At 48.0% G+C, this 19,509-nt stretch overlaps 1 protein-coding gene across 12 annotated transcripts in view; it reads right to left on the bottom strand.

The window, feature by feature from the left end:
- The window catches only part of GPC3 (glypican 3), a 166,412-nt gene that overhangs the window by 106,223 nt on the left and 40,680 nt on the right, over window positions 1-19,509 (bottom strand). The window lies entirely within an intron of this gene.

The following is a 19,509-nucleotide window of genomic DNA, read 5'->3' as shown; positions in this document are numbered from 1 at the left end:
CAGACCGGGATGTCTGAAGGGACTGAAAGAATGGCAAACAGCGGCTTAAAAACCGACACTGTGCTATCAGTCTGGAACGGTATTAACAGTTCAATGTATGCCTCCATCTCTGAGGACTCACTCTGTGAATTGTTAGACTGGGGTGATTTGCATGGTTTCTCCCCGAACGCAGATATCGCCCCGGATTTTGGGCTGTTGCAGGAACTAGGTTGGGCTATCTGGTGCAAGCTCCCATCTGGGGATCTGTCAGTGCTAGAATTACTACGCACATGGCAGTCTTTGTTTAATCTGCTGATAGACCTTGACTGTAGCAGTAAAGCTGGCTCGTCCGTTTCAGAGGCATGTGAGGGAGAGATATCCTAACTCCCCCCCACCCCTGGCTCCATGGGCAGAGCATGCCCTGGAGCCTGCACCAGGTCGCCCTGCACTGCCACAGAACCCCTCCCCCCCCGAGGATGCCATGCCGGCAGAGCAACTGGCGGGGGTGTTGGGGCAGCGGGGTGTTGGGGCAGCAGGGGGGGCGTGCAGCCCACCCTGCCGTTTGGCTCAGCAGTGGCCACCGCTTTTTCAGGGCCGCGGTTTAGTGGACTCGCGTCTTGGGCCCCCATGGTGGCTCCTAGCCTGTCTGTGCAGGTGCCTGCTGCACCAAGAACCCGAATGGATGCCTTTGGCTGGCATAGCGCCGGACAGTGCTGTGGAAAAGCAGAACCAAGCAGTTGACCTCTTAATACGGCATTTGCCTTTGTCGACAGACCTGCTGAACATATCACAGCAGCTATCGGAACTGCTCAGCTTGCAAAGGCAGCTGTTGCAGCTGCCAGAGGTGTCCCGCCGCGTGGGGCTCGCCGTGCCCGTGCCATCTGCACTGCCCGCGAGAGATGCAGCGAGCCAGGAAGTGGCGCTGCCAGCAACTCCAAAACCAGAAGCTCGAAACACGGAACCCGTGGTGGCGGCAGTCCCGACGTTATCTGCTGGCATGGTGTGGGCGCTCCAGCCGCCAGCGGAGCTGAGACCAGCGACAGAAACAGCGGATGCGGCGGCCATGCCCTGGCCGGCGGCGGCTCCAGGCACGACCGCAGTGCAAGGGCCAGCAGTGGCTCCGGGCGCAACCGTCACATCAGAGGCAGCAGCAGCTCCAGTGCCAGATCGGTTGAAACCAGCTGAGATCGCATCCCGAAAAGAGGCTGCAGTACAAATCATAGCACAGCCAACTGCAGCCTGTGCTGTCTGGTCAGTCCATTCCTCCCGGCCCACCTCTGTTTGTTCACAGAACCTCAAAGTTGCCTTTAACCTATGATTCGTCATTGGGCAGTGAAGCAGAGGCTTTGGCCCCAGGGTGTAAAGTCGCTGTAGCCGGGCGGCGAAAGAAAAGGCTGCTGCTCCAGTCTTGCCCCTGGACCTTCCCGGACTGCACTGTGACAGTGTGTCTGACCCACTACAACCGATTCTGAGAATCCTTTAAAATGCAGGCTCTGGAGGAGGGTGACTGGGATTTATTGGAAACTCTGGAAATGCCAAACAGATTTGAGGATTCTGGGAGTAATCGGGAAGCTCCATCCACAGGCTGTGCCAGAAGTTCAGGATGGTAGTGACTCCCTGAAAGGGGAGATCCAAGCTTCCCCAGTGTATAAGGCTCTCCCAAACTCAGGCGAGCGTGATAAGCATGAGGTAATTGCTGGGAAGGTTGCACAGGACCTGCAATCCAAGGTAGGACAACATGGGCTCAGTTCTGCTGAGGTTATGCAAATAATAAGGGTGATAAATACAGATTTGCTTGCTCCATTTGATATCAGACAGGTCAAATTCTATTTCAACCTGTACAATGTGAACTTTTTGAGAATACCTGGAGAAAGCTGGCCGGCAAGGCTGCATTAGGGAATATGCAGCTCCCTGCTGAGGATCCTAGACGTGCAGTAGGGATGGATGCTCTTATGGGGACTGGTCCCTTCTCTGATCCCAGTCTACAGGGTATCTTTCCCTCTAGCATCCTGCAGCAAGCTCAACAGGTCGGCATGGCTGCCCTGTTGAAAACCATAGAGCTGTCTGCTCCTAGAAAGCGATATACTGAAATAGTTCAAGGCAAATCAGAGTCATTCCCCTCTTTTGTAGAGAAAGTCGCTGCTTCTCTCAAGAAACAGGTTGACGATAATGGGTTAAGGAATTTGTTGTTACGGCAGTTAGTGAGAGAAAACGCAAATGAGGGGTGCAGAAAAATCATAGATGCCTTACCAGGGGATCCTGAGGTCACAGACGTGGTCGAAGGCCTGCTCTAAGGTGGCATCTGGGAACCAGAAAAGGTCTGCTTTGGCTGCGTTCCGGCAGCCTGTTCACACATCTTCTGGTCGTGAACCAAAGCAACCCAAACGTGTGGAAAAACAGAAACAGCCTAAGCCGAGCCCAAAAGAGAACACACCGATCCCTCAGTGCAAGAGGTGTGGCAGGCCAGGGCATTGTTCGGACTATTGTAGATCCCAGACTCATGCCGATGGTCGGCTGTTGTCGGGAAACTTCCGCCGGGGTGCAAGGAGGGGGAATTGCTCTCCGATGCAGTCACTCCCCCAGAGAGTGGCACAGGTACAGGCACAGGCCTACCCAGCCACCCTAGAGACTGCACCCAGGGATCAGACGACACCCAGGAATCAGATGGGTTTGACGTCCACACCGCAGCTGCAGTCGTCTTAGACTCTAGCGGTATTTATAAGGTTCCCTTAGACGCATATGGACCCTTAGCCCAGGGATCCAGTGCAATGCTGGTGGGAAAACCTGATGTTGCCCATCAAGGAATCTTAGTGCGCTCAGGAGTTACAGACGCTGACTTTAAAGGCCAGATTTGCGCTGTGGTCTCCACACAAAACCCCCCTGTAACTATTCCTGAAAAGACCTGCCTTGCTAAATTAGTGCCTTTTAAGTCTTGTGTCCCCGGGATAGAACAACAAACTCACAAAGATAACGGCAGTGGATCTACAGGACTTCCGCAGGCCTTCTGGACTGCAGATATCTCTGACCAAAGGCCACAGATGACACGTACCCTTTTCCTGCCGAACGCCCGTCCACCCCGGACTCAGATTCAAGGTTTGATTGATATGGGTGCTGATGTAACTATCATCTCCTTCTCTGCATGGCCTCCCTCATGGCCTTTAGCCCCGGTGGGATCAGCCATTGCAGGAGTAGGAGGAACCACACAGAGCTATTTAAGTGAATGGCCTGTGATGGTGAAGGATTCAGAGGGGCACCCAGCTATGATTAGGCCTTATGTTGCTACCACTTCCCTTAACCTTTGGGGATGGGACGTGTTGGCAGCTTGGGGCATACGGGTTGGGACAAATTTTTAGCAGGGGTCACTGTGCGTAAGGGCGCACAGTGTCCTACACTGCCTTTGAGGTGGCTCATTAACACAACCAATCCGAGTCAGACTCTGCTTAGTTAGTTGAATTAAGAGCTGTTATCGTGGCTTTTCAATGATTCTCACAGGAAACTTTGAATTTGGTTACTGACTCTGCTTATGTAGCAGATATAACCCAACGCTTAGATTGTTCCCTTCTGAAGGAGGTGAACAATGCGGCTCTGTTTTCACTGTTGCAAACCTTGTGGTCTGTAATTCAGGCTTGAGTGCATCCATATTACATTCTGCACATTCGAAGCCACAACAATTTACCAAATTTTCTAACAGAAGGCAACACCAGGGCTGACATGCTGGCCAACCCTGCGTGGGTAGGGTCTCAGCCTGACAAAATTGCACAAGCCAAGGCATGGCACGGTTTCTTCCATCAAAGTGCACATACCCTGCAGAAGCAGTTTCATTTAACGCCAACCGAAGCGCACAACATTGTCAGCGCTTGTGCTGACTGTCACGGACTCGCTGCGCCTTTGCCAGCGGGGGTAAACCCCAGAGGGCTAAAAGCCTTGCAGCTTTGGCAAACGGATGTAACGCACATCCCAGAATTTGGTCGGCTGAAATATGTGCATGTATCTATTGACACTTTCTCCTCAGCTATGTGGGCTACTGCTCACACTGGAGAGAAGGGCTGTGATGTCATTGCCCATTGCAAATTGGCTTTCTCAGTCCTGGGCGTGCCAGCTTCTGTGAAAACTGATAATGGTCTTGCCTATTCCTCGTAGAAGACGCGGCAGTTCTTACACCTATGGGGTGTAGACCATACCTTCAGTATCCCACATTTTCCTACTGGCCAAGCCTTTGTCAAACACACTCATGATACCTTGAAGCGTGTTTTGGAAAAACAAAAAGGGGGAATGCATGGAGAAACCCCACAGAGCTGACTAGCAAAAGCTTTGTATACAATTAATCACCTTACAGTACCACAAAATTCAAATAATCCTGTTATTCTGAATCATTTTCTCTCATTGCAGTCTGCAGGCGAGAGACAACTGCCCCGGGCAAAAGTCTGGGTGCGGAATTTACTCACTAACCAGTGGGAAGGCCCAAATGAGTATATCGTCTGGGGTCGTGGGTATGCTTGCGTTTCCACAGATACTGGGGTACGGTGGCTACCTGCAAAATTTCTTTGCCCTGACCTGCGTCACCAGAGGCAGAACAGGCAACCTCCAAATGATGACCAGAATGCCAGCCATCCAAATGGTGACCAGAATGTAGATCATCAGCGTAATGACTCTTCTGATGATGACCAGGATGTCAACTGTCAGGCGGATGGCCCTTCCACAAGCAGAGACTGGGATGGTCCTCCCACAAGCAGAGACTGAACGTTAAATTTCTTGTTATGGAGTCAGATAGTTAAAGCCCTTAAGTCTGTATCTAGAATTAATACCTGATGTATATTTCTATTTAGGATTAATACCTAGTAGAATTGTTATCTTATAAAACAAAAAGGGGGACTTGTAGATAGAAAAATACAGCTAGCAAGAATTTCTCTTGCTTCTTTCTAGTCCCGTGAGATACTTTTCTCTCTCACAGAAGATAGTAGCAGAGTTCTATAAACTATGAACACCTGCGACCTTGCAGAGCTTTGTTTACGGTACAGTAGAAAAATATTTTGACAATGGATGTTTTAGGATTTTAGCCAATCTCCTCCAAGGGGTGGCTGATCCTTTGACCAATTAGACTATGAAGAAAAAAGTCTATAAAAGAGTTTGTAAAATAATTAAATAAATCAATCTTGCTGTACAATTCCCACCTGTTGGATCTCTGCTCTCCTCCCTACCACTGTGGAATACTGTAATATATGGATACCTTCAGGATCCAGCCAAGATCTCATAGGATCATTACACAGCCTCATCTGACCTCACTACATCTCACCAAATGGTGTCACAAAAAAACACTACGTGAGGCTGTGTCCAAGAGTTTAATGTGCTCTGAATGTGCAAGGTCTTTTTGGAGCCTGGCAAGGCACATTTTTACTTAGATTTTACTGCGTATTTCCATGAGTCCTCTTCCCCTTCATCTCCACTCCAGCACACTCCACTGGGGGATGCAGGGAGCAGATTACATACCAGCCTCTCTCCCTGCTGGCACTTCTCCTCCAGCTGGGCTGAGACACGGTACAATGAGGTCTTTGGGTAGCAGAAATTGAATCAGCTCTGAGAAGTTACAGCAGCAACTCCATTAGCTCTTAAATGGCTTGGCACCACCTTGCACTGGCTGCAGCATCTTCCAGCCTAATTCCCAAGAAAAGGCTCGTGAACAGATTTATAATATAAGTTTTTTTGCAGTCCAGAAGAAAACATGAACCATATTATGATTTCATGTTCACAGAGACTCCACACAGGAGCAGAGCTGGTCTCTTCTTACCATCCTATCAATCACATTCCTTCCTGCAAGATTTGTTTCCAAGCAAACAGAAACACTGATAACCTTCCTGCTAATGCCCTGAAACTGCACATCTTCAGTTCAAACAAGTCCTACGCTATTTCTTAGTCCTCACCAACATACCTTCATTTCAGAAGAAGCCATCCATATTCCTCAGTCTCAGAACAATTCTTCTTCAAACAAGTTGCAATAAAAGGTTTCCCCAACCTCCAGTACCATGTGAGAACACAAGTATTCAAATATTTTGGCTGTTGGAATTATAATGATAGCCTAGCTTATTGCTTCATCTTGTATCAAACTTAGTGAGGCTTCCAGGCATTTACACTGCCAGCAGAACTTCCCTTACTGTAGAATCTTTTTTATTGACAATTCAATCATGTCAGGTTTGGAACAGCAGACGCACTGATTTGATCAGCTATCATTGGATTTACAATATATAAATGACAGCATCATATCTGCCCCACGTCGCAAGCAGCTGTCTTTTATCGATTTAAATTCTACTAGTAAGGAAGAAAAATTGCAGCACAATGTAGCGGTATAGTCTCAGATCAATACCAATTTTTTTCTTAATGACACGAAGGCCAAGATAAGGACAGCATAAGTCAAAGCCAGACAGATCAAATTGGCCCGATATCCCTTTCAATTACTGAGGAACATACGCAGGGATATGTAACATTAAAGCTGAGGGGAACATTATCAAAACGCTTTAAAATTACAACAGGCTTACAAGGTTGCCTAACATCCCCACAGACCCTGGGAATCATGATGGATAACCCTGGGCTGCCCAGCTCCATCAGCCCAACGTGCTGCCTTGCCAGCCCTTGAAGCCTGAAGGTTGAGGCTTCCCTGGAGAACGTGAAAGACCAACTCTGGCTCCCCAAGTAAAAGGACTCTACTTTGGTACTAAAAGTCAGTCGTAGTTCCTGATATCTGCTCCATGGCCACAGCTTTGGCAGTGCCCAGACCACCAGCATGCTGGCATGGGGGCCCTGGTGTGCTGGGTACCACTAACACATTACCAAAGAATGGGGCAAAAAAAGCAGCAAATGGCATTTGTGTATCCCTCCTGTCTCCTCTCCTTGGTTTAGCCCCTCTCCTTGGTTTAGCCCCTCTGCTCTGGATAGCCCAGAGCCAGCAGTGATGGTCCACATTGCCACCTCCGAACCCCTCAGCAAGTGGTGCCCCTATCCCCTGGCATCACTCCTAGGTGACCAAGGAGGAGGTAGTCCAGATTTAGATCCTGTCCCACACTTTGTACTAGCCAGCCTGATCCCACAACCCCTACTGGGCCACAGCCTGGTAGCAGGAGGACCCCACCTGAGGATGTGCTCCTCTTCCCAGCACCCTGCACAGCCCAGGCAGGCTCCACATGGTCCAGGCACAGTTCCAGCCACTGCATGGAGCACCAGCACAGGCTTCAGGATTAGCACTCTTTGAGATAATGCATCCCTCTGAGTCCAACTAATCAGTAACAGAAAAGTCCTAATTATTCCATTAGTGCCAGTATTTCATAAATTCAGTTGTTGCTTAATGAGAAGTTATGAGCAAACCCTTTCTTCATTAACTCTTCTGCAAGACACAGAAACAGAAACTTCCCAACCTAAACCCTCCACACTCAGGCAGCTTAAATTCCCATTTTTAATTGGCAGCTGGAAAGCAGCACTGTCATGATTTATACTTCTTCTGTACTCCAAGTTTTGATAATTACAAGTTCTGCATGGCTTGTGATTAAGCTATTTGCATTGTATGAATTACAAACCCAAACACATTTGGAAATGAAAATTCATGCGCTGGCTCAAATACAGGCAATGTGACAGTGAAATGACAAAGTAAAACCAGCCCAAGGCTGTGGCTGAAACACCAGTGCCCAGGATCAGCCCTGAAAATGAGTTTAAGAGATTAAAAAAAGGGAAGAAAAAAAAAAAGGGTGAAAAAAAAGGCAGTTAAAAATTTTTTCCCTCCTCCACTTCTTTTCTGGAGGCAGAAAAGGGCAGAAGCGCTTAGATAATTATTAATTTATATGACCTTGCTGTGTGTGCATTCCTCAGCTCTTTAAAATGCATTTAGAGCAGCTGGTGTAAAAAGCCATTGAGCCAAGAGTGTGCACAATTGTGTGCAAGGCGACACAAATTTAAAAGGTAAGTGGGAGGAAATCAATTGGTTCCTTCTGATTATTCCTGCAAAATTAAATGCCCCTCACCTAAGTGCTGCAGTCTTTTGCCTGCAATGACCTGACACACAGTGCTGACAGCTGCAGGAAGGCAGGACCAGCTCCTGGCCACAAAGATGACCAGCCTTGGGGCACCCAGGTGACATGGCCAGGATCCCCAGAGAGGGACAGGGACCACTCACTGCACCGATGCATCAGAGTCCCCTCAGACACAAAAGGACCTGGTGCTCCCACTACACAATATTCCCACCCAAGCACATGTGCAACAGGTCAGTCCCAGCACCACAGCTCAACATGGTGATCACTGTTCTGCTCCTTGTGCTGTTTCACATGTCACAGTCTGCAACACTGAGACTTCCAAGGACAAACAGGAAACAGGGTTCAGGAGGCACCAACGACTTTCCCCAAAAGCCCAGAAACAGGTCCCTAAGTTCTTGTGGCAGGTGTACCTAAGCCAGTCATGTAGCAACCAACTGTATTTGAGATCACGAATCTGTATTCATGTGTTTACAGAGCTTTAATTGGTTTACCTGGTTTAACTGGTCTATGAAATAAGGCTCACTTGAATATATAATTTGTCTCAATTTTATAAACCTCCATGACTATTTCCTACCTTGAGTAGATGTGACCCAGCCTCAGAACTCACCATCTGCCCACCTGGAGACTACAGACCCCCATTTCCAACTTCTTTTTCAGAGAATAATTTCACATTTGGGTTAACTCTGGAAGTTTTTTCCTCCCCTATTACCGAAGACCTGGGCCCTAGGGTATATCACCGTGTCCCGCAGCCATAGGGAGGAGGAGGAAAGAAGATCCAGTAGGCAGGAATTGTGCAGCAAGATTGATCTCTTTAATTATTTTACCAACTCTTTCATAGACTTTTTTCTTCATAGTCTAATTGGACAAAGGATCAGCCACCCCTTGGGGTGATTGGCTAAAATCCTAAAACATCCATTGTCAAAATATTTTTCTACTATACCATAAACAAGACTTTTCAAGGTTGCAGGTTTCTGGGTTGTTTACATTCCCTGCTACCTCTTCTGTGAGAGAGAAAAGTCTCTCACGGACTTAGAAAATAACAAGAAAATCCTCGCTAGCAGCATTTTTGAATCTACAATTCCCCCTTTTTGTTTCATAAGACAACAACTCTACTATTAATCCTAAACAGAAATCTACATCAGTTATTAATTCTAAATATGTCCTTAAGGCTTTAACTATCTGACTCCATAACAAGAAATTTAAAGTTCAGTCTCTGCTTGTGGAAGGACCATCCCTGCTCAGCTTGCTAGAGCAGCTGCTGTGGATGCCAGAGCCACCCTGCCATGTGGGGCGCGCTGGGCCTGCGCCGCCAGCACCGCCTGCGCTGCCCGCGGGAGATGCGGCTCTGAGCCAGGAAGCTGCGTGGCCGGTGGCGAACCCAGAAGCAGCGCTGCCGTGGGAAAACCCAGAAGCGGCGGTAGCTGCAGAGACGCGGCCAGGGGCGGCGGCGCCGGGCACAGCCGCAGAGCACGGGCCAGCAGCGGCGCCGAGTGTGGCCGGGGAGCAAGAAACAGCAGTGGAAGCGGCGACCGCGCCGAACGCAGCTGCAGTGCAAGAGACAAGCGCAGCGCCAAGCGCAACCGTAGCCCCAGAGACAGCGGCAGCAGCTTCAGTACCGGCTCAGTCGGGACCGGCCGAGACAGCATCCTGTAAAGAGGCTGCTGTCCAAACTGCAGCGCAGCCAACTGCAGTCTGTACTCTCTGTTCTGGCTCTAGCAAACTTAGCCAAAGTGCCCCTCCCCGTCCATCTCTGTTCACTCCCAGCGTCTCTGAGTTGCCTTTGCCTGATGACTCATCGTCAGGCAGTGAGGCAGATGAGGTTCTGGCCCCAGGTCGTCAGGCGGCTGTAGCCGGGTGGCGAAGAAAAAGGCTGCACTGGTCTCGCCCCTGGACCTTTCAGGACTGCACAGTAACAGTGCGTCCGACTCACTACAGTTGCTTCTTAGAGTCAGTTAAAATGCGAGCATTGGAGGAGGGTGACTGGAGGTTATTGGAAACACTTGGAATGCCAAATAGATCTGAGGATTCTGGAGGTAACAGGGAAGCTGTTACACTTCATCCACAGGCTGTGCCAGAAGTTCAGGATGGTAGAGATTCCCCAAAAGGGGAGATCCAAGCTTCCCCAGTGTATAAGGCTCTCCCAAATTCAGGCGAGCGTGATAAGCATGAGGTGATTGCTTGGAAAGTTGCCCAGGACCTGCAATCCAAGGTGGCACAACATGGGCTAGGTTCTGCTGAGGTTATGCAGATAATAAGGTTGATAAATACAGATTTGCTTGCTCCATTTGATATCAGACACTTAGGTCAAATTCTATTTCAACCTGTACAATTTACAGTTTTTGAGAAAACCTGGAGAAAGCTGGCCGGCAAGGCTGCATTAGGGAATATGCAGCTCCCTGCTGCCAATTCTGGACAGACAGCAGGAATGGATGCTTTGATGGGGACCGGTCCCTTCTCTGATCCCAGTCTACAGGGTACCTTGTCCTCTAGCGTCCTGCAGCAAGCTCAACAGGTCGGCATGGCTGCCCTGTTGAAAACCATAGAGTTGTCTGCGCCCAGAAAGCGATATACTGAAATAGTTCAAGGCAAATCAGAGTCATTCCCCTCTTTTGTAGAGAAAGTCGCTGCTTCTCTCGAGAAGCAGGCTGAGGATGACAGGTTAAGACAGATGTTATTAAGGCAGTTAGTTAGAGATAATGCAAATGAAGAGTGCAGAAAAATCATAGATGCCTTACCAGGGGATCCTGAGGTCACAGACATGGTCGAAGGCCTGCTCTAAGGTGGCATCTGGGGACCAGAAAAGGTCTGCTTTGGCTGCGTTCCGGCAGCCTGTTCACACATCTTCTGGTCGTGAACCAAAGCAACCAAAACAGGTGAAAATTCGGAAGTGGCCTAAGCCAAACCAAAAAGAGAACACACTGATCCCTCAGTACAAGAGGTGTGGCAGGCCAGGGCATTGCTCGGACTATTGTAGATCCCAGACTCATGCCGATGGTCGGCTGTTGTCAGGAAACTCCCACCGGGGTGCAAGGAGGGGGAACTGCTCTCCGATGCAGTCACTCCCCCAGAGAGTGGCACAGGTACAGGCACAGGCCTACCCAGCCACCCTAGAGACTGCACCCAGGGATCAGACGACACCCAGGAATCAGATGGGTTTGACGTCCACACTGCAGCTGCGGTCGTCTTAGACTCTAGCGGTATTTATAAGGTTCCCTTAGACGCATATGGACCCTTAGCCCAGGGATCCAGTGCAATGCTGGTGGGAAAACCTGACGTTGCCCATCAAGGAATCTTAGTGCACTCAGGAATTACAGACACTGACTTTAAAGGCCAGATTTGCGCTGTGGTCTCCACACAAAAACCCCCTGTAACTATTCCTGAAAAGACCTGCCTTGCTAAATTAGTGCCTTTTAAGTCCTCCATCCTTCAGGATAGGTTCGGTAACTCTGTCAGCAAAGCCAGATGCTGTATTAAAAGGTCGATGGCTCGGTTCTGCGACTGCGCAGAACAGTCCAGTGCCAAGGAGGGCAGCGGACCACAGCCAGGCAGTCTTGGAGCAGGCACACTCGGCGCTACGCTCGCTAAGAAGTTAGATCCAGGTGCATATACAACCAAGCTAGGAGCCGCTCTGGGAGTCCAATTCGCTAAGCCGCTGATTTGCGGCCCTGGATAAGCCGTGGCCGCCACCGAGCTGAGCGGTACGGCAGGCTGCGTGCCCTACCACTGCCCTGACCCCCCCGCCTCTGCCAGCGCAGGGTCCCTGGGGGCCGCGGAGTCCTGCGATTGTGCAGGGTGAGGCGGCGCAGGCTCTGCCTGTGGAGCCGGGGGGGGTTTTCTGGATCCACCATCAGTTGCCCCGGAAGCCTGGTCAGCAGGGACCCCCTCGGACATTCCTCCGTCACTCATCACCGAAATAGGTGAGCCAGCTCTGCTGCTACAGTCAAGGTCGGTCAGCAGAAAAAATAACGAACGCCAGGTCTGATATAATTCTGACACTGATGGGTTCCCAGACGGGAGCTCGTGTCAGACAGCACAGCCAAGTTCCTGCCATAATGCAAAGTCCAGGGCAGTATCTCTGTCCATGAAAATCCCTTTTAAGGTAGCCCAATCTAATAATTCCCGAACTGAGTTCTCAGGAATGGAGGTGTGCATTATACTAAACACACCTTTCCAGACCAGTACCACAGCATTGTTTTGTGAGCCGCTGTTCGCCATTTCTCAGTCCTGTTGGACTTCCCGGTCCCGGGGGGGAAGGGGAACAGCGTACCTCTAGAGGAATTTGGCTTGGCTCGCAGCGTGCAGGACACGTCAGAGAGTGCAGATCATGTCGTGCAGCACCAAATATTACTGCAGGCCTGGGCCCTAGGGTATATCACTGTGTCCCACAGCCATAGGGAGGAGGAGGAAAGAAGATCCAGTAGGCAGGAATTGTGCAGCAAGATTGATCTCTTTAATTATTTTACCAACTCTTTTATAGACTTTTTTCTTCATAGTCTAATTGGACAAAGGATCAGCCACCCCTTGGGGTGATTGGCTAAAATCCTAAAACATCCATTGTCAAAATATTTTTCTACTATACCATAAACAAGACTTTTCAAGGTTGCAGGTGGCTTGGTTGTTTACATAACTCTGCTACCTCTTCTGTGAGAGAGAAAAGTCTCTCACGGACTTAGAAAATAGCAAGAAAATCCTCGCTAGCAGCATTTTTGTATCTACACTCCCCTGCATTTCAAGATCATTACAATCCATCCTATAAATCAGTCTGTCCTTTTAGTGCAATTATTCTGAAAAAAATCTTAAGTAGCTGTGAAACTTTTCACTCAACAGTGGCCACACTCCAAAAGCAACTGGAAAAATGTTACTTCCACTCTGAAAAACAAACATTGATTTTTAATTGCCTAAAAGGATGAGACAATTTCCAATTCTGTTGGGAGATTACTTCTTTGGAATAAATATTTATTGATACCTACATCTCACCTACTTAGTCATTTACTGTCTTAAAAATATGCACATTTTAAAATGGGTTTACTTTTTCCGCCATCATAAAAAATGCAGGTTGTATTTCTCATTCATGAGGTTTCATTTTTCATCTGCCATCTCAGACAGGTTCAGGCTGCATTTGTGGTGAGGACAGGCATGAGAAAAATACAACTTTGCTTTTAGAAGAAAGACTGAAAAAAGCTGAAATAAACTCTCAATCTCTCCACTGTGTTTGCCCCAGAGAATCCCACAAGTCCTTGAGGCAGCAGATGCAATTTGATGTTCATACCGGGTCCTTGAGTCAGACTGTTCCCAGAGCACGTTAACTTGACATTTAGAGATACTGGTTTTTAAAGCTGTTTGAATATTAAGCTTCTGAATATTTCTAGTCTTCAGGGCAGTAAGAGGAGCAAGGGTGGTAATTAATTTCTCCCCCATCAGAGAGAAAAAAAAAAAAAAAATTCAGCCTCATATAAAAGCTTTCCTTGGCAAATGGCAAAACATATCCCACAAACACAGCAGCAGAGACAGACCAAGTGCCACCGCTGTGCCAGCTCCATCAAATGGCCCGGACGGAGCCTGCTCCAGGTTTTTCGAGTACACCTTTCATGCAGAGCACACTGGCTTAGGTTCCACTGCTTGCAAATTCAATGCAGCTTCTTGTTAAATCTTTGCTAAGCGGCACAAGAACCAGCAACACAGGCTATCTCAGCAGGAGCTCTGGTATTATCTGCCTGGACAAGGAAGGAGCCCAGCCCAGCACCATGGAAGGGTTTAGTGACATGCCTGAGCCCATTATTTGTAAAGGATTTGTCCAGCTTCTGAAACTGCTGTCCCCCAACACCAAGAAAACAAGTTATGCCCCATTTACTACACTCAAGAGAGCAGTCAAGCTGAGGACAAAATGATGCCGCCCATGGAAGGCTGAGGGAGAATTCACTCATGCACAGAGCAGTTAATTCCCACAGGACTGCACTGCAGGAAGGGTTAATGGTTTATTAAAAGCTTTCACATAATTTCTGGATTCTTGCTTTCCTCCCCAGGCACCCCATACTGAAATATAACAGGTTAAAGTTACAGCTAAAAAAATTTATTAACTAATAAAACAGCATTAAAACAACTAATAGCATATTGCAAGAGTCCTGGCTGCCTGATGATAATATAAAAATCCTTTGGTGTGGAAGGCACAAAGTGCAAGTTGGGACAGTTGCCTAGGGCTCAGTCAAGTCTTGGATACATCCTCCATATATCTGCCAGGACTTCAGGCCATTAAACTCCGAGCTTAGTTCCCAAACTAGGCAGCACCACGTCCATCACAGGGCATCTGTAACTGCCAACATCAGTGAAGGAGAGGCCAGAAATCATCCTTACTGACTCATGCAGGACAATCTGCTTGATACTGCCCAGTTGCATCCTTATCCTCTCCACAACCTGCTTCCCCCTTGCTGGTAATGTCCACCTGGCCCAAGATCACCCACCTTTCTGCCCATCCCTACTATGTGCTGTTTCTGTACCTCTCTCAAGGACTCAATTCAGAAGAAGTCAGTCTTTTTATGCTCTGGTAAAAAAAAAAAAAAAAAAAAAAAAGAAAAGGAGGAAAAGAAGACTGGCTCTTTGTTGATAAAGGTCTCAGGCATCACTCATCCAGTTGGCTTTTGACTGCTTCATTGTCAGGACTTTCTAAACAGGATGGTGACCCAACACTACAGGTGGCAACTGCAGATCTATTGCATTGAAAAATAAATGTTTTGCAGTCTTGCAGGAGAGATACCAGGGTGATTTTATCCAAGAATGCCCACGGCTAATAAGCTGCTAAGAGAAATGCTGTAAACCTGCCTTGGTAAGAATCTCTTCCTCAGCTCTCCACAAGGAGTTCATGGATCAAAGGGATCCTCAGCGTTGTTGTACAAAGTGGTCTTTAATACCCTTCTGGCTGCAAAAGGGACCTTCAAGCAGATAAGCCAATACCTCACATCCAGCACTTAACTGCTGTGGGGATGAGTCAGCCATCCCAGCTCCAGGGGTTGTGTCCAAAACCCTCCATCCTGCAGCTGGTAAGAGCAACAGAAATGGGGCACAACATCAGAGCAGCACCCACAAGGGGCTGAACAGAGTAAGGTAAAGCAGCAGGCCAACAATTATTAGCCAGTTATTGCTAACACTGGGACAATTTTTTTGGTTTTTTAAAATTTTAATTTTTGAACTGTTGTGCTGTGGAGCACAACTGTCCCTCCACAGTACCCATGTTCTGTCCCCTGGGACACCTTCAGGTTAGCAAAGGACCAGAACAAGAACTACCAAGGTGCCTTCAACAAAGAGGTGAGGAGGAGAGAAGAGCAATGGGTGGGCACAAGGCAGAGGAGAGCTAGGGGAAGGACCAGCAGCAGGAACTCTGTTACCTGTGATTGCAACTGATAATTGTTTCCTCTGCTTTGAGAATGAGCTGTACCAGAAACTTTTATATGATGGACTAATTTCTGGTTTGTAGTCCTGACTGACAGCTGAGCCCAAAAAGCCTAACACAGCAACAGGCACACACTCTGCTGAGCCCATCCAGCTGCGCCCGGGGAGAAGGAAATTTCCTCCCTTTGCATCCTTTGCAGAACAAGGTATGAGCAGCCTTCACTACTGTCTGCACACACCACTCTGCTCACAGCTAGTTTAATAGCACAGTTCCTAATTCAGGCATATGCATAAAGAGTGAAACAGATCCTGTGTGCAGAAAAGTGGTATTTACTGATGGAGATCATTTTTGCACCTGATGGACTAGAACTGTTCCCACTGTGTGCTCTAATTCTGTACTACTGACAGAGCAGGCATTTTCCTGCTTTTCCTATATTTCCTCTAAATCCACAACAGATGGGTTTGTTGGACAGTTAGTCACCCGAATCTGCCACATTAGAAGCAAAAGGAATTTCAATCCAGCCCAACAATCCACCTTGTCCTTTAAAAGGTTTCTTTCAACAGACCCACAGGATCCACCCCTAATACTGACAGGCAAGCAAGGCAAGACAGAAGAGCTGTTCCAGACATCCATGGGGAAGAGTTATTTAGAAAGACAACATGCCTTCTTCACTTAAAAAAAAAATAATGCACAAAACAGCAGTAAGCTCATTCAGTCCAATAAACCCCATGTGCTGAGTTTCATCAGTACCTATGAGTTCCCATGGACAGATCCTCTCCAAGGTATTCCCACACTTCAGATTTGTTTTGCTTTAGGAAACAAGTGAATTAGGGCTAAAGCAGACATTTGGCTGCTAGCATTACTTCTGTGTTCTCCATTATCAGATTCAGACACTTTTTTTTCTCACTGAGCTAAATGACAAACAGAGTATCTGTGATTGCCAATACCCCATCAAGTGTTACCAACACCCAGCACCACCCTCCAAAGGAATATGCTAATACCTGTCATTCAGCTGAGAGGGGAAAGAATCTAAAATGGGATTAAGGAAGAACAACCCTGACTCTTTACAGGGGGGCTGAAGCTGATGACTGACAAACAGCCGGCTACAGAAACACGTCAAACTTATCAAGACAAAATGTGTAATTACAAACACACGATGCCACATATGGGGCATTCCAGCACAGCAAGCCATCTGCAGGAAGGGAATGATTTAAAGTCACCCAGAAAAAGAAAAAAGAAAAGGGGGTGGGGGGGAGGGATTTTATAATTTCTTCTCTCTCATTTTAATCTATAGCATCAATTTTTACCAACAGTTCCAAGAGGGATGACGTGCTCTGGTTTGAAAAGCTTTAATGCTTTTTCCTCTTATCTTACTGAAACGAGGGGTTTGTTTTTTTAAAGGGGGAACTGTGATTTTGGACCAACACAGTCCCATAGCCACTGAGCAGCACAGGGCACAAGACAGAAGATGCAAAGCGAAGTATAAGCAACTTTGAGACAAATATTCTATTTTAAGCTCATGATTAGTGGGGCAAGTTCTCCCTTCTCAGTAGTTATTATTAAAGCAGGTCTGTCTCGGTTTGAAAGACAGGTGTCTGCTAAGGAAGGCAGAAGCCCCCCTTGAAGTGGCAGATATAACCCCTTTCCCTCTGAGTTATTATGATTTTGAAATCAAAGGTCTTTAGGCAAAGATGTGGGAAATAGGAATAACAGTTCTTTACTATATATATATATAGATAGATAGATAGATAGAGAGATAGATAGATAGATAGATAGATAGATAACCAGTCGAACAAAACAACAACAACTATGACAATAACAGCAAACACAAACCCAGTCCCAGCCTTCTCGGCTGTCAGGCCCTTTCCCCTCAGGTGCAGTTCCGCTCACAGCCGGCAGGGGCGCTGGCGGCTCCCGGTGAGCAGGGCAGGTGCGATGGTTCCCCCGCGGCTGCAGGGGGCGCTCCGGAGCGAGCTCGGGGAGCACGCGGCTGCTCTGGTGCCCTGGGATCCCGGGGAAGGATGGAACAAAGGAGCTTCACAAACCACTGGGCAGCCGGTCCTGGACTCCCGGAACAGCAGGCTGGGATGGCAGGCCGGAGCGGCAGGCACAAACACAAATCCCGGGTGGCAGAGGAGATGTATCCAAAAGGGGAACCCCCGGGAGGTCCAGGCAGGCAGGGTGAGCACGGCTACAATGCAGCGAAGGCTCGAAACAGCAGTGGGGCAGGACAGCCACAGCCCCAGCCTCCAGCAGGGCAGGGAAAGCAGCCTTGGGATCCCGGTGTTGTTTCCAGCAGAAAGGAAAGACACCGAAAACGGGAACCAGCAGCTCTTCTCTCCGCGGCTTCTCTCTCCAGACGCTGAGAGCAAACTCCCAACACGCCCAGGTGAAACAAAGAGTAGCCAGGCCCACCCCACCCCCAAACGGGCTGCTTTTGTCTTTCTTAAGTACAGTCATTTGTCCCCTAGCAACATGCATATGGGAGAAAATTCCTCTAACAGAAAAAAACTAGGACAAAACTAAAACCCCAACAAGGTCCCATACATATAATCCTGTAATGCGAAAAATAAATGGAGGAAGAGGATGCTGCTGATTTAGCTGGCATCTGGCTTCATCTTGGTTCAGTGTGCTGCCTGGTCTGTGAATAGTTGCAGCCCAAATTACAGGCTACATTCTGCTCTCTTGTACCAGCTACATGGACATCAACATAAAGGGTATTTTGGGTACAAAACCAGGCAAAGTTTGATGCAAGTTTCCCAAGAATCCCACTTCAAAGTAACTTTCCCTTCTTACTCTTTCTGCTCTGACCAATCTCAATGCTCCAGAGAGATCCAATTCCATTTCATACCCGCTAGTCAAAAAAAAATTTCAAACAGACTTCAGCTAAACCTCTGTAATTGAGCAGCCTGCTCAGCAAGCACGACTTCAACAGCAGAAGCAGCAAAGCAAGTGCCTGCAGTCCCTGTTAAAATTAGAAATGGCCATCCAGAGAGAAAATGCTGCCCAAGACTGCCGATTCCTTTCCCCACCACCACCAGCCACACTGACCCTGGCAGGCTGTACCATCGGGATTTTCCTATTAACTTTTTTATGCGATACCTCAGTCAAAATGTAACTACAGCAAGTCCATTCAGCCTGTGAAGTGCAAACATCTGTCAAAGTGACAGCAGAAGCAGCACAATACTCTTCAGCCTGGATAAACCGAGTTATAAAGCACGTGCTTCCTGGACGCTGCTGGCTCTGCTGGGCCAGCACTGAGCCAGAGCTCCCACACAGAGAGGCTGGAGCCAGACAGCAGGAAGAGAGGGCTGCAATGTTCCCAGGAGCTGTCAGAGCGCTTGGAAGGGCAAAAGTGACACATATCTTGCCATCCCTCCACTCTCCAAGTGCCATCACATCCCATGCACACAAGGAAGTTTGGCAGCAGGCTCAGGAAGCTGTGAGGGAGCAGCAGGGAAGAGTCTGGGGTCCTTCTCAGAGCAGAGCCCCCCACCAGTACACCTGGTGCCCCTTTGCCAGCAGCACACACAGTAGATGCTCCTTGAGGCAGGTTAAAACCTCGCTCAGTGGTGACAAGATCAAGGGAAATGGAGCAGGAGAGCCAGGCTTGGGACAGACAGGCACATTGCTCTGCAGTAGAGGGTTTATGGTCATCAAAACCTGTGCTCACTCTGTGCCCACCCAAAGCAATAAAAAGAAAAGTCATTAGGCTAAAAATCAAGGTCATTTAATAAAAACATGGCAGACTCATTTGATTTGTCTACTGACATCTTAGACTCTGAGGCAAGACCAGACTGGGTTTTCAAGCCTCTCCCTGCAGTTACACAGGCTAAGCTTTGTTGGGGGGGGGGGGGGGGGAGTTAAAAAACCAAACTCTCTTCCTTGGTTAATTGTATAAAATTGGGAACAGCAAACTTTCCTTTAATAGTATACCAAATATTGTAAGAAAGCTATCACTCCTGTTAACCAATAAGCTCTCAAGTGTCCAAATGGAATTAAACAATCTTTTTAACAGCTAAATTTACAATAGCACCTGACTTCATGAATGGTTCACTAATTTCAGGAAAAATGCTCAAACTTCTGTGTGACTGCAGGCTGGAAAAAACTTCCACACTGTTAGGAGGCCATTTG

Source organism: Aphelocoma coerulescens, chromosome 4A (assembly GCF_041296385.1).
Source record: "Aphelocoma coerulescens isolate FSJ_1873_10779 chromosome 4A, UR_Acoe_1.0, whole genome shotgun sequence".
Taxonomy (NCBI): Eukaryota; Metazoa; Chordata; class Aves; order Passeriformes; family Corvidae; genus Aphelocoma; species Aphelocoma coerulescens.
Note: the sequence above shows the minus strand (reverse complement) of the source record. Positions and strands in the feature narration are given on the sequence as shown.